The 11,315-nt window shown below is 36.2% G+C and overlaps 1 pseudogene; it reads right to left on the reverse strand.

Annotated features, from left to right (window-relative positions):
* Positions 1-946: 946 nt before the first annotated feature.
* On the reverse strand, positions 947-10,917 carry LOC131060276 (dirigent protein 21-like; annotated as a pseudogene).
* Between the last annotated feature and the right edge of the window lie 398 nt (positions 10,918-11,315).

Consider the following 11,315-nt stretch of genomic DNA (forward strand, 5'->3'; position numbering starts at 1 on the left):
TTCTTATGCAACTAAAGTTCTTATACCTATTGTTTTGGCTTTTGGGTAGTTACAACAAATCCAATGAGATTTGTTATGTGCGCAAGGATCAAACGGTTGTCATTTCTAGTTGACATCTGATATATGTTCTCTATTGGCCCCTTAACCATTAGCTTGACCACCACAAAATTTGTACACCCATACAATGCTTATGCACAAATGTTCCAATTCATCTAATTGCTCACTTTTTTTTAGTTACACATATGTGAAGCAGTTATTGATCTATTAGATGATATTTTAAATAAACTTTTAATTAAAAAAAATCCAATAAACAAATATTGAACCACGAACGGAAATTGATCTCTTCTTGGAGATGCTCATCTATGAGATCCTCTCGAAAGAGAAACAGATAACAAAACAAAATGGATTTAAGATAAAACAGGCCTACAAGAACTGGATAAACAATGCCGGCTGTATCAGAAGAAGGTTTCCAATTTACTTAATGTTTTTGATGAATTGTATGTTAGCGCAACTTTGGAGTCTGTTATCTCCGTAATTCACGGAGAGACTCTTGCTCATGCATAAGCTAATAAAGGAGTTATAGCTTTTTAACTTCCTCTGCCTACTTCAGTTCCTTTTCAACATTTCATGCAGTTAATTGTTGATCTCCAGAAATTTCATGCATCTTATGCATAATTTATGCTCCTGTGATCTATATATTATTTGTAATTCATACAGATTTGTAATAATAAAAATGATTTAATTGCTTTCATTCATTCTTCTGATTTTTCGTCTGCAAGTTTTCCTTCTTTCTTTTCTACAGGGATAGCTGCAAAATTGGATACTCTGTGATCTTACATTCCAACTCCTACTTTATTCAACCCCCCAAAAAAATGGATAAAAGGGTCACTTATTCGAATTCTAAACAACCAGAAGAATAAATGGGGCAAACAACTTTGGAACATAATCAGTAATGGTGCACGGTGACATTGTAATGAACGATTGCATTTCCAGATTTGAGGTCGAAGGAATGAGTTTGGGCGAGGGCATATCCTCTAGCCAGCCTGAATTTGCCACTTCCTCCCACAATTGGCATCTCTCTAACTTTGTTAAACACGGCATTGTTGCCCACCACGGAGAGTGTACTGCCATTGAACTTTCCGCTCTGAAAAACATAGGTGACCGCCATTAGCAGCTGAAGTTCCTCTTGGCTGGCAGCGGCGTACAAACCCTGAGCTCTGCCCACCAATTTGGAGGTGGGCTCAGGCCCTTCTGTCAAAAGGTCGTCAATCACCACTACTCCGACGAAGAAAGTAGCCGACGTGTTAGTCGTTGGAGCAGACGCCACCTGCACGGCTGTCATATTTTTTCCCTAAACTTTATCATGGAAATAGAATTGCAAGTGACTTATTTTCTCCTTCAACGGATATGCTTGAGAAGCTTGCAGGGATAATATTGTTATAATGGCGGCCACTGCAACTGCTGCTAAATTCTTCATCCCCATCATCATTGCTCGATCGATAGAAGTGGCTTGGCGTTGAAGACACGAATTGAAGGACTTGTTATAGAACGAGAATAGTTGGAATTAATCTGAGGACTGTATCAAACTCCTTGCAATACAAAGTTCGCCCACCTATTAATAGCGTCTGGATTCCGTCCTAGAAGATCGAGATTTGGTGTTTATAAATAAACAATTTGTTGGGATTGTTGATTTCCCACATTTGTATGTATGACGCGCAAGAAAGGGATCCAGGAGATTATATTCTAGAGGAACATGAAAGTTTCCGGAGGAAACTACTAAGCTGTACGATTATTTTGAATTAAAAATGATACCAATTATTTCCTAAATAGGTGGACATGTTCAAACTTCCGTTCACCTTTTGGTTGATCTAATTTTTATTATTATCTTTAAAAAACTCAATTTAATAATAAAATATTTATTAAAATATTTCACATGTATTAATAGTCATCAATTTGTATTTCTAATAGTTAAATTTTTTGTATTTCTATGCATGACTCTCAAGAAAAGGATGAAGGAAATTCTATTATATAGGGCCTCAAAATGTCTATGAAGGAACCTACGAAGCTCAATAATTATTTCGAAAGAAAAATGGGTATCAATTAATTTTTATATACGAGAATGGGTCTAGTATCGCCAATATTCTATTAGCATTCATTCATCGTTCATGTAACTTCCAATTATTATTTGTAAAAAATAATCCAATATGTGATAGTTATAAGTCCACTAAAAATATTTCATGTGTACCAATAGCTGACTATTTGTACCTCTAGTAGTTGAAATTTTAATATTTAATTGGAAGAGTTGTGCAACTTTATTGGTACCCATAGTGCACGGTCACTTGAGTATTTGTGCATAAGTGTTGATAACAAAAGTTGTATACACATAAAATTGGCTATGAGCAATTAAATAAATATTTAATATTTATTTAATAATTATTCTTCTATTAAATAGTTAACCTGAAAAGATTAATTTATTTAATTCATTTCATGTCTTTCTATTAATTAATTTAATTGAAACATTTTATTAATTGATTCGTTATACTTTTTCTTCTCATCAATTAATTAAATACTTAATATTTAATTATTCCTCTATCTACAATCCTATAGTCTCAAATATTAAATGATTTCTTAAATTATTTAATTCATTTTCTAACTCATCTCCCATCTCCATTTCATCTTTCCTTTTCCAACTCATCCATCATGTGGCTAAATTAATTCAAGAAAATTAAAATTAACTAAAATATTTATTAGCCACTTATCTTCAACTTCCAAAATAAATGAAATATTGTGTACGTACACATATTTCTTAACCTTCTTCTATATTCTTTCCAACATCCCTACATCTTAGGAACGACTTGAGTCCACTTGTCCTCTCATGCCTAAATCTTCTCAAACCATCCCTAGATTTCCTCAGTCAGCAACCTAGTCAAGGTGAGATGAGTGACACTTGTCTTCTCCTTCCCCCTTTCTCTCAACCTTCACCTTTGCTCATAGTCATCCAAACATGTAGATATGATCATGACTGTTGATCTAGGCCACATCATCTTATCCTCTCAAAGTCTATAAGTGTGAGAATTTGAATTGATAAAAAGTTAGTCTTCAAGTGAGTTTTCAAGTTAACCATTTTGTGAAAACTTATGCATCCATGAGTTTTCATCTTGAAGAAAATAGCAAATAGCAAATAGCAATTAGCAATTTAGCACAATCATTTAGCATAATCATTTAGCATTGCATATCATAGTATCAGTTAATTATCAGTCCATTCTTCATATGCTATCTTGGAAGCTATCAGTGCTTGTTTGAGAGCACATCATCTGCAACCAGGAACAGTGGAGTTAGGACACAATGAGACTTAAATTATGAAGGTAATAATATGGTTTTTTATTTTAATATCAATTTCATGTAGTTTCATTGGTTGAGTTTGGATTTCTTGTAGCATTTCCTTTGTATTTTGTGAAATTAACATGTTGCAGGTAGTATTCTGATGATGAAATTCAAGTCGACACATTTTGGCACCCAGGCTAGAGCCTCACATATATCTTTCAAATATCCTATCTAGTTCTCGCAAAAACAAGTTTAATGCATTTGTAATCCAAATTCACGCATCTGTGAGTTCTGACAATGCTTTTATTTAATAGGTTATCTCTTCTATCTTGTAGGTTAGCACATTTGGTATTTAGGTTAGTGCTTTTATCTGCAAATCAATGTATTTAATCCTCAGAGTAGTGCTTTTGTCCCACGGGTTACCGCATGTGTCATTTTAGTTAGCACTTTTGTCAGAAAAGTTTCACTTCTTAGTCTGCAGAGTAGCACTTTTGTATCATAGGTTCACGCTTTTGTCCTCTAGGTTAGCACTTTTGAGGTGAAAGACACTGCATTTGTTAGGACAACACTTTTATTTACAACTAACAAACTTTTCCTGTAGGTCTGAATGTCCAAGAATTAAAAATTTTCTAACTACTGACATATCTATGTGCAGGATTGTTTTTAAGCAAATTTCATGCATTTCCTCACGTAGTTAATTAAGAGTTTCATTTTGGAAAGTAACACATCATATCTTGCCCATTTAGCTTAACTAAGGGGATAAATTGACAGCATGCAACTTGCATTTTGAGTGACTTATTTAAAGTAGTTGCAAATAGACGTTACGAAGCTAAAATAAACTTGTGTTTTCTGTGCTTGATGAAGTAGTAGGTAAGTATGCTCTCACCCTCATATGGTGATCAGAAAACCAGACCTACTTTGTTTTATGTGTAACCATTAGAGGGTCTACCTTCCCGAGCTGCCTTAAGGGGGCTAGTGAGAGGGGAACGACCCAAAGTGGAAATAGGCTAATACCGAGTCCTTCCAATCCACTCTAAATAAATCATGTTTGTGATGAAAGTCACAAGCAAAATGTGCTTATAAGTTCATATCAACACTATGTTTCCCCATAAACCCTATGGAGCGTAACCTCTATAGGCTGGGAACCTTCTATATTTACAGAGCTGAAAGTGTCGCATGTATGGCCACGTGAGCAGAAGCCTTTACTTAAAACCACTTGTACTAGTTGTCAAAATCCTTCTAATTGTTCACGCAGGAGGTCAGACCTCTGAAGCGGCTCACACACATATGGTTCTTAGTAGAGATATAAAGTTTACCATGAGGATTTTTCATCGAAACTGGTCATTGGCTGCCCCGGAGAAGTGAGTGCTGAGGGTGGAGCCAGTGGGGTCAAGAATCTAAATATCCGCTTTGAATAGCATAGCCTCAGGGGAAACCCCATGTGAAATTCAACAATTATTGTCTCAACCTACCATAAGATTTGTACTTGCTTGTGCGTTTTATTTCTATAACATGCTCAGAATGGTCAAAAATTGAAGAAAGTCATCATCTAAAAATGAGCAAAAATCCAAAAACTTGATGGAAATTTGAAAAGAATCCTTGAAACATAGTCAGAGCAACACTTTCAAGCAACAAATAGCGCTTTTATCCCATAAGTTAGCACTTTTGACCAAAAAATTTTGCACAAATGCTTTCTCACATCTAAAACAAAGCATATCAAATCAAAATTTCAAAGTCGGTATCAAAACACTTCTTGAGTAGAATTGTCTTTAAACTATCACACATTTTCAAACTAGTTCGATAACTGGGTCACCAATCCAGTAGAGTATTTCTAAAAAGGTTTCCATAAGCATAAAACATTCAACAAGCTATTGATTCAAACATCTTAAGTGCAAAAATCAACATCATTGTCAGTTTGTCATCAGGATATATCAAATCCTCTATCACGAAACTTGATCAATCCACCTTGTGTCCATTACCTTGGATATATCTTTCCTATTTTGAACCTAGGTTATATAAAAATCAGAACTACACTCACATTGGAATCAAGCAAACTTATAAACTATCATATGCTTATATGACTTTTAAGTATCGCCTTAAGAAAAGAAAACCCAGTTATAAAGCTACTTAGAAAAGGATAAGATTCTTGTATATCAATCACAAGATCTTGTTAAAATATAGGACATTCCTACACTGTTTTCGTCACTATTTACGTGGCTACGAGATAGAATTGGATGGAGAAATTTTGCAAGGACGTTCTTTTCAACAAAGAGACACATTATCACAACAAACAAACAATAGTGGTAAAATCAATAAAGCAAACCTTCCTAAACCAATAATCACCTATTGAGTTGTCTTTAGAAAACTTCAAAAAATTTGAAACAATCACATGCCAGTTTGGACTAGAGCTCAATATGAACAACTCAGAAAATAAAAAAAACAAATGGAAGATACTTCAACATTCCACACTTTTGGGTACACAACTATTGATGAATAAGTGTCAATAATACCATTAGAGACCTTGAGAAAGATTTAAAATTTGATAGACTAATGGAAAAATTATTAGCAAAGCAAAAAGAAAAATATCTTTTGATGTTGGGAAAATCAAGAGCTAAATTGCCACAAGACTTTAACATAGAAGGCTTGAAACAAGATGTGGAGACAAGTAATACTGAAAATACAGATGATCCAAATAATGAAGATATAAACCAAGAAAGCCATGAAGAAATGAGAAAAGAACATGATGACACAAGAAGAGAACGTAGTGATAGAAGAACTTACGTAGAGACAAGGAGAAACCATGTGGATAATACATTGTTAAATCTAACTCAGCAAAGGAAAACTCTACAACAACATATACAAGATATGCAGAATGGAAAAATCTCCAAGAAGTATTCATTGGAAGATATTTGCCCGTATCCTTTTGATAAAATTTAGAATATGGTACCATTTCTACAGTATTGCGAGATCCCTAAATATGATAAATACGATGGGAAAACTAATCCTCAAGATCACATTAGGGAGTTGTGTACTATGAGTATGGAATTTGCACATGACAAAACTTACCTGATGCGTCTATTTCGTAGGAGTTTAAATAGACAATCAATGGAATGGTTCTCCAGATTACCATCTGGAATCAAATCTTTTGAAGAATTTATGAATAGGTTTATTTCACAATACTCCTACAATGTAAGGAATGAGATAACAATGTTGGATTTATGCAATGTTAAATAAAAGAATGGTGAATCTTTCATGATCTTCTTGCAGTGATGGAAATGAATGTTTAATAGGTATCCAAGAGATGTTCCTGATCAAGAAAAGATGGACATATTCATTGATAATATTACCAATGAAATGAGTTATCATCTAAAAATGCAATGTCGTCCTTCTTTCACCAAGATGATTGAGAATGGTCTAAAAATAGAAGATGTGATGGTAAATAAAAGAGAGCTAAAACTTTACAATAATTCTTACAACAACAATAATGACAAACCCAAGTTCTGGTCAAAGAATAGGAATGTCATCAATGGAGGAAATGATGACAATAATGCTACAAAACAACAACCAATCTTTAATCTATCAAGTAAGATCCCAAGCAATAACAATCAAGAAAACAATAAATCCAAGTCTTTCTTCTCCAATCCTCATAGGAAATTCAGAAACATTGAAGAACCCTTGGAACCAACTTTGAAAACTCTTCTCGCGAACAAACTAATTATTTTACCAGAAGTAAGAAGTTATGAACCACAAATCAAACCAAATTGGTGGAATGACAATCATTTTTGCAATTACCGTTGAAATAAAGGACACCAAACTAATGATTGTCAAAGATTGAAACATCTTATCCAAGATTTAATCGATAATGGAACTATAACAGTGGATAGTCATAAGACAAATGAATCACACCTAGCCTTCAAAACTCTGCTTCCAAACTATGAATAAGGTGAACAATCTAAATCAAAAGATGACAAAGGCAAAGCCAAAGTGAACTACACTTATATATATGATGATGTGGTAAATATCATCGTTAAAGATAACACACCTTCAGAACCAATCAACGTTATTACAAGAAGCAAAGTGAAGGTCATGTTTCCAGGTATAATAAATAAATCAACCTCCACTTCATGATAATATAACTTAGTGGAATAATTGCAAAGAACACCTGCTCAAATATCAATTTTAAAGTTTCTCAAATTTTCACCTATGCATAAGGAAATTTTGGAAAAATCTCTAACGCAAACAAAAATTTCAAAAGACTTGGATGTAGATCAGTTCCAAAACATGGTGGGACACCTTATAGCCCCTCATTGCTTATCATTTTCTAAAAATGATGACACATTCTTGCAACATCCTCACAATGCTCCCTTACATGTTGAAGTCACCATTAATAAAACTCATGTCAAACGTGTACTCATAGATGGTGGAGCTGGCTTAAACATTTGCGCATTAAGTTTAATAAAGGCTTTGGGATATTCAGAAAATGTAGTAGATCCAAAGAAGAAAATAACCATTAAGTCTTATGATGAAGAGGAGCACTCTTCTAAAGGAACTGTGGTGTTACCAATCAAAATAAGACCTGTGGAAAGGAATACATTATGTCAGATTTTAGATTTGAATCTCTCTGTAAAGCGGAAAAAATCATGATCGAACCCTAGTTGTTCTCCCCTCTTCCGACTCCGAGGAGAGAGAAGGGAGGTTCGCTAGGATTCAATGGTTTTTCACTTAGGGGAGAGACTTTACATTCAAAAGAGGGGTTGAAACTCATAAGATCCAATCCCACACAATGCAAGATTGGATGCTAAATGAATTTCAAGGGTTAGGAAAGCAAGGCTACCCTCTTTTGTAAAGAATGTTGTTAAGGAAATTAAGCTAAGCATGCATAGAAAGTCATAAAGATTCGCTTAAAAATTGGGTTCGGGTTATAGGATGAAGCTGCGGACCTGGAATTAGTAGTAAAATGTCGATACGGCGCTGTCCTACAAATTTGAGCAAAAGTTGTTGGGACGATGGCGCCCAGCGCCACGGTCCTCCGAAAAATCCGCGAAACGAAGGGGGATCTATTCATCTCTGCACAAGGATTCCAAATCTTCAATTTCAGCCGCGTACCTGCAACCTACACACAGAAAAGCAAAGACGATTGGGGGGTTAGGGATTAGGGGTTTGCCTTTAGGGCAAACCCCGGTTTTGGAATTAACCAAGAAATGAGCAAGAGCTGTAAATGTAAATGACTGTAAAACCAGTACTAATACCTTGTTCTAAGGATGTTTGTATCCTTATGTGCGAAGGTTTAGATGTTGTATGTTGTATGTTGTAGCATGTAGTATGTGATCTCCTCTTCAATGGTTGAATCCTTGTCTTGAATGGAGACTTAGAAGGAATGCTTGAATGCTTGAATGCTTGAATGCTTGAGTATAATTTCCACGCTTTGTACACATATCCTCTTCATCATGCCAAATGAGAGAGAAAAATGTAGCTTATATACTTGTCAATTAGGGCTGATAGACTGATTTTCCCGACCTTAGGCCGACCAGGAAAGTTAATTTCCAATTTGCAAACAAAAAGACCCGAGACCCCTTAGGAGACCGGGCCCAAAATAGGACCCAGGGACCAGGGCACTGGGCACCATGGTCCTGGGGACCAGGGCGCTGGGCGCTCTGGTCCCACCTCCCGGAATAGCAGGGTGCAAGGAGGTTCAGGCCAGGGTACTTGAAAAATGCAGTTTTCAGTGTTGTGAGCAAGTTTTAGGGTCTCCATTCAGGTTGCGTGTTGCGTCGCCATCGTGAAGACCAAAATGCAGTCGAAATTGCAAGTGTCACAATTTTAGGACGCTACATTTAGCCCCCACTTTAGCGGGAGTATGTATGCTCATACTTCCGGTAAAGTACAAGGAAACAACATTGAAAGACTTTCACCACGTCAAGGAGGCAAGATACACCAAGCCCCCAGTGGACTAAGGATCTTACGACTTCGATTGACAAAGTAAAAGGGAAGATCGCGAGGAAGAACCATGACTGTCAGTAGTAAGGCTCCCTCACTATGAGTCATGCAAAAAAGATATCAAAAATTTTCAAGGCAAGGCTAAATTTGCCAAGAAATTTTCAAGTATCTTGAAAAGATATGAACGGGATGTATGCCCCCCTACGTTAAAGCGATCGCACACGCCTCACCGGGGGTGATTGTTTTAACGTAGTGATACACATAAGAAATGAGAAAGGAAAGGAGCACGTTATCGCAAGGATTTAGCCCCCAAGTGTGAGGTAAACCCAAGGGTAATAGACACAAAACACAAAGCACAAGGTGACTTCGCTTTCCTTGGGGTCAGTATGTTGTATGATAATTCATGTATATCTATCATATGTATGTATGCATAATTGTTCTTCATTCCCCAATCAAGGAAGGTCACCTAGAAGAAGGGAACACATGTGTCTTTTGAGTCAACATGAGAGAGATCGAGAGATCTCAATGCTTTGCATCGTCCTCAAGTAGACAACACTAAGGACAACAAATAGAAGAATGAGAATAACATATAGAAGAAGTAACACAAGAGAGGAGGAGAGAATCTGCTATGCTAATGTAACTAGTCTAGCATGTCATCTACCCCCCGATCTTGCTGATCAATGTTTCAGGAAGGCAGGGAACAAGCTAGAGGAGGAACATCCAACACAGCAGATGGAGCTATCACAAGATCCAAACAAGGGCTATGTTCATGTTCCGAGCCACATTGTTCTTGTCTAGGAGCTAGGATAAGTGCTTTAGAAAATTCATTAGATAAATGGTTATCGACATCAACAAGTTCATATTCACTATCAGAAGCAAGAGGAGTAACATTTTCATCATGAATAACATTTTCATCCATATCATCATCAAGATTTATAAAAATAGGATCTTTAACTCGCACCGAATCAAGACCATCATGCATCTTATGTTTAGGAGATTTAGGCTCAATGTCCGGCTGAGGAGAAAATGGAATAATGCTTGTTGAAGGTGTTTTTGGAGATTGTAAAGTTTGAGCTCTAAGACGACGCGTTCGCCGGCGTTCACATGCAGAACGATTTCATCTAGTCTTAGTAGGAAGTGAAGAAGACTGAGGAGGAGGAATGTTCTCATCCTTAGCACTTGGGTGTTTAGGTTGTGGTCTCTTAGGCTAGATAATAGGAGAAGAAGAAGGTCTCTTCTCTCTATAAAAAGAAGGAGGAGGAACTGCTCCATACAAAGGAGGAATTTTTGGTTTAGGGAGAAGACCAAGTCCATCATGACGAGGAGGTATAGGTCTACTCTTAGGAAGTTTATTAGGTATAGACATAGTCACATCCATAGGGATGGGTTGAGAATATTCTTGAGGAAAGACATTAGTTTTATCTTTCAAAGGAAGAACTTCCTTCTCAAGAATGATAGGAATATCAAGTTTAGGTGCTCTAGGTTCACTTAGAGATAGGATCATATCTGTTTTCCACTTTTGATAAGATTTGAAAAGATGATCACTTCGCGGAGGAAGAGATTGGAATTGTTTAGGCCAAAAGTAATCAATAGGAACACTAGAGGTTCTTTCAGCTGGTTTAAAGAGACTATGATTGACAGTAACAACTTCACCATTATGGGGAAATTTCAAACACTTGTGGATAGGAGAAGCAATAGCTTTCATGGAAGATAGCCAAGGATAGCCAAGCTTCACACGAAATTGTTCGGAAGATGGAATAATAGCAAAGTTCACATCAAGAGATTTGTTATGGACCTCAATAGGCAATGTAATAGAACCAATTGCAGGAGAAGAAAATGCATCAAATAGTTTCACAATCACATCTGTTTTGTCATATATCACTTGATTCAATTGCAAAGTAAAAAAAATTCTTCAGTAATAACATTAACCATGCACGAAGGATCAATAAGAACTCCATGGCAAGGTGTATTCTTAACTTTTGCAACTATGTATAAAGGACCATCAAGTGCCCTAATGGTTTCACTAGAATCAAATGTGATGGAAGGTTCTTTAG

This window comes from Cryptomeria japonica, chromosome 1 (genome assembly GCF_030272615.1).
Source record: "Cryptomeria japonica chromosome 1, Sugi_1.0, whole genome shotgun sequence".
In the NCBI taxonomy this organism is placed as follows: Eukaryota; Viridiplantae; Streptophyta; class Pinopsida; order Cupressales; family Cupressaceae; genus Cryptomeria; species Cryptomeria japonica.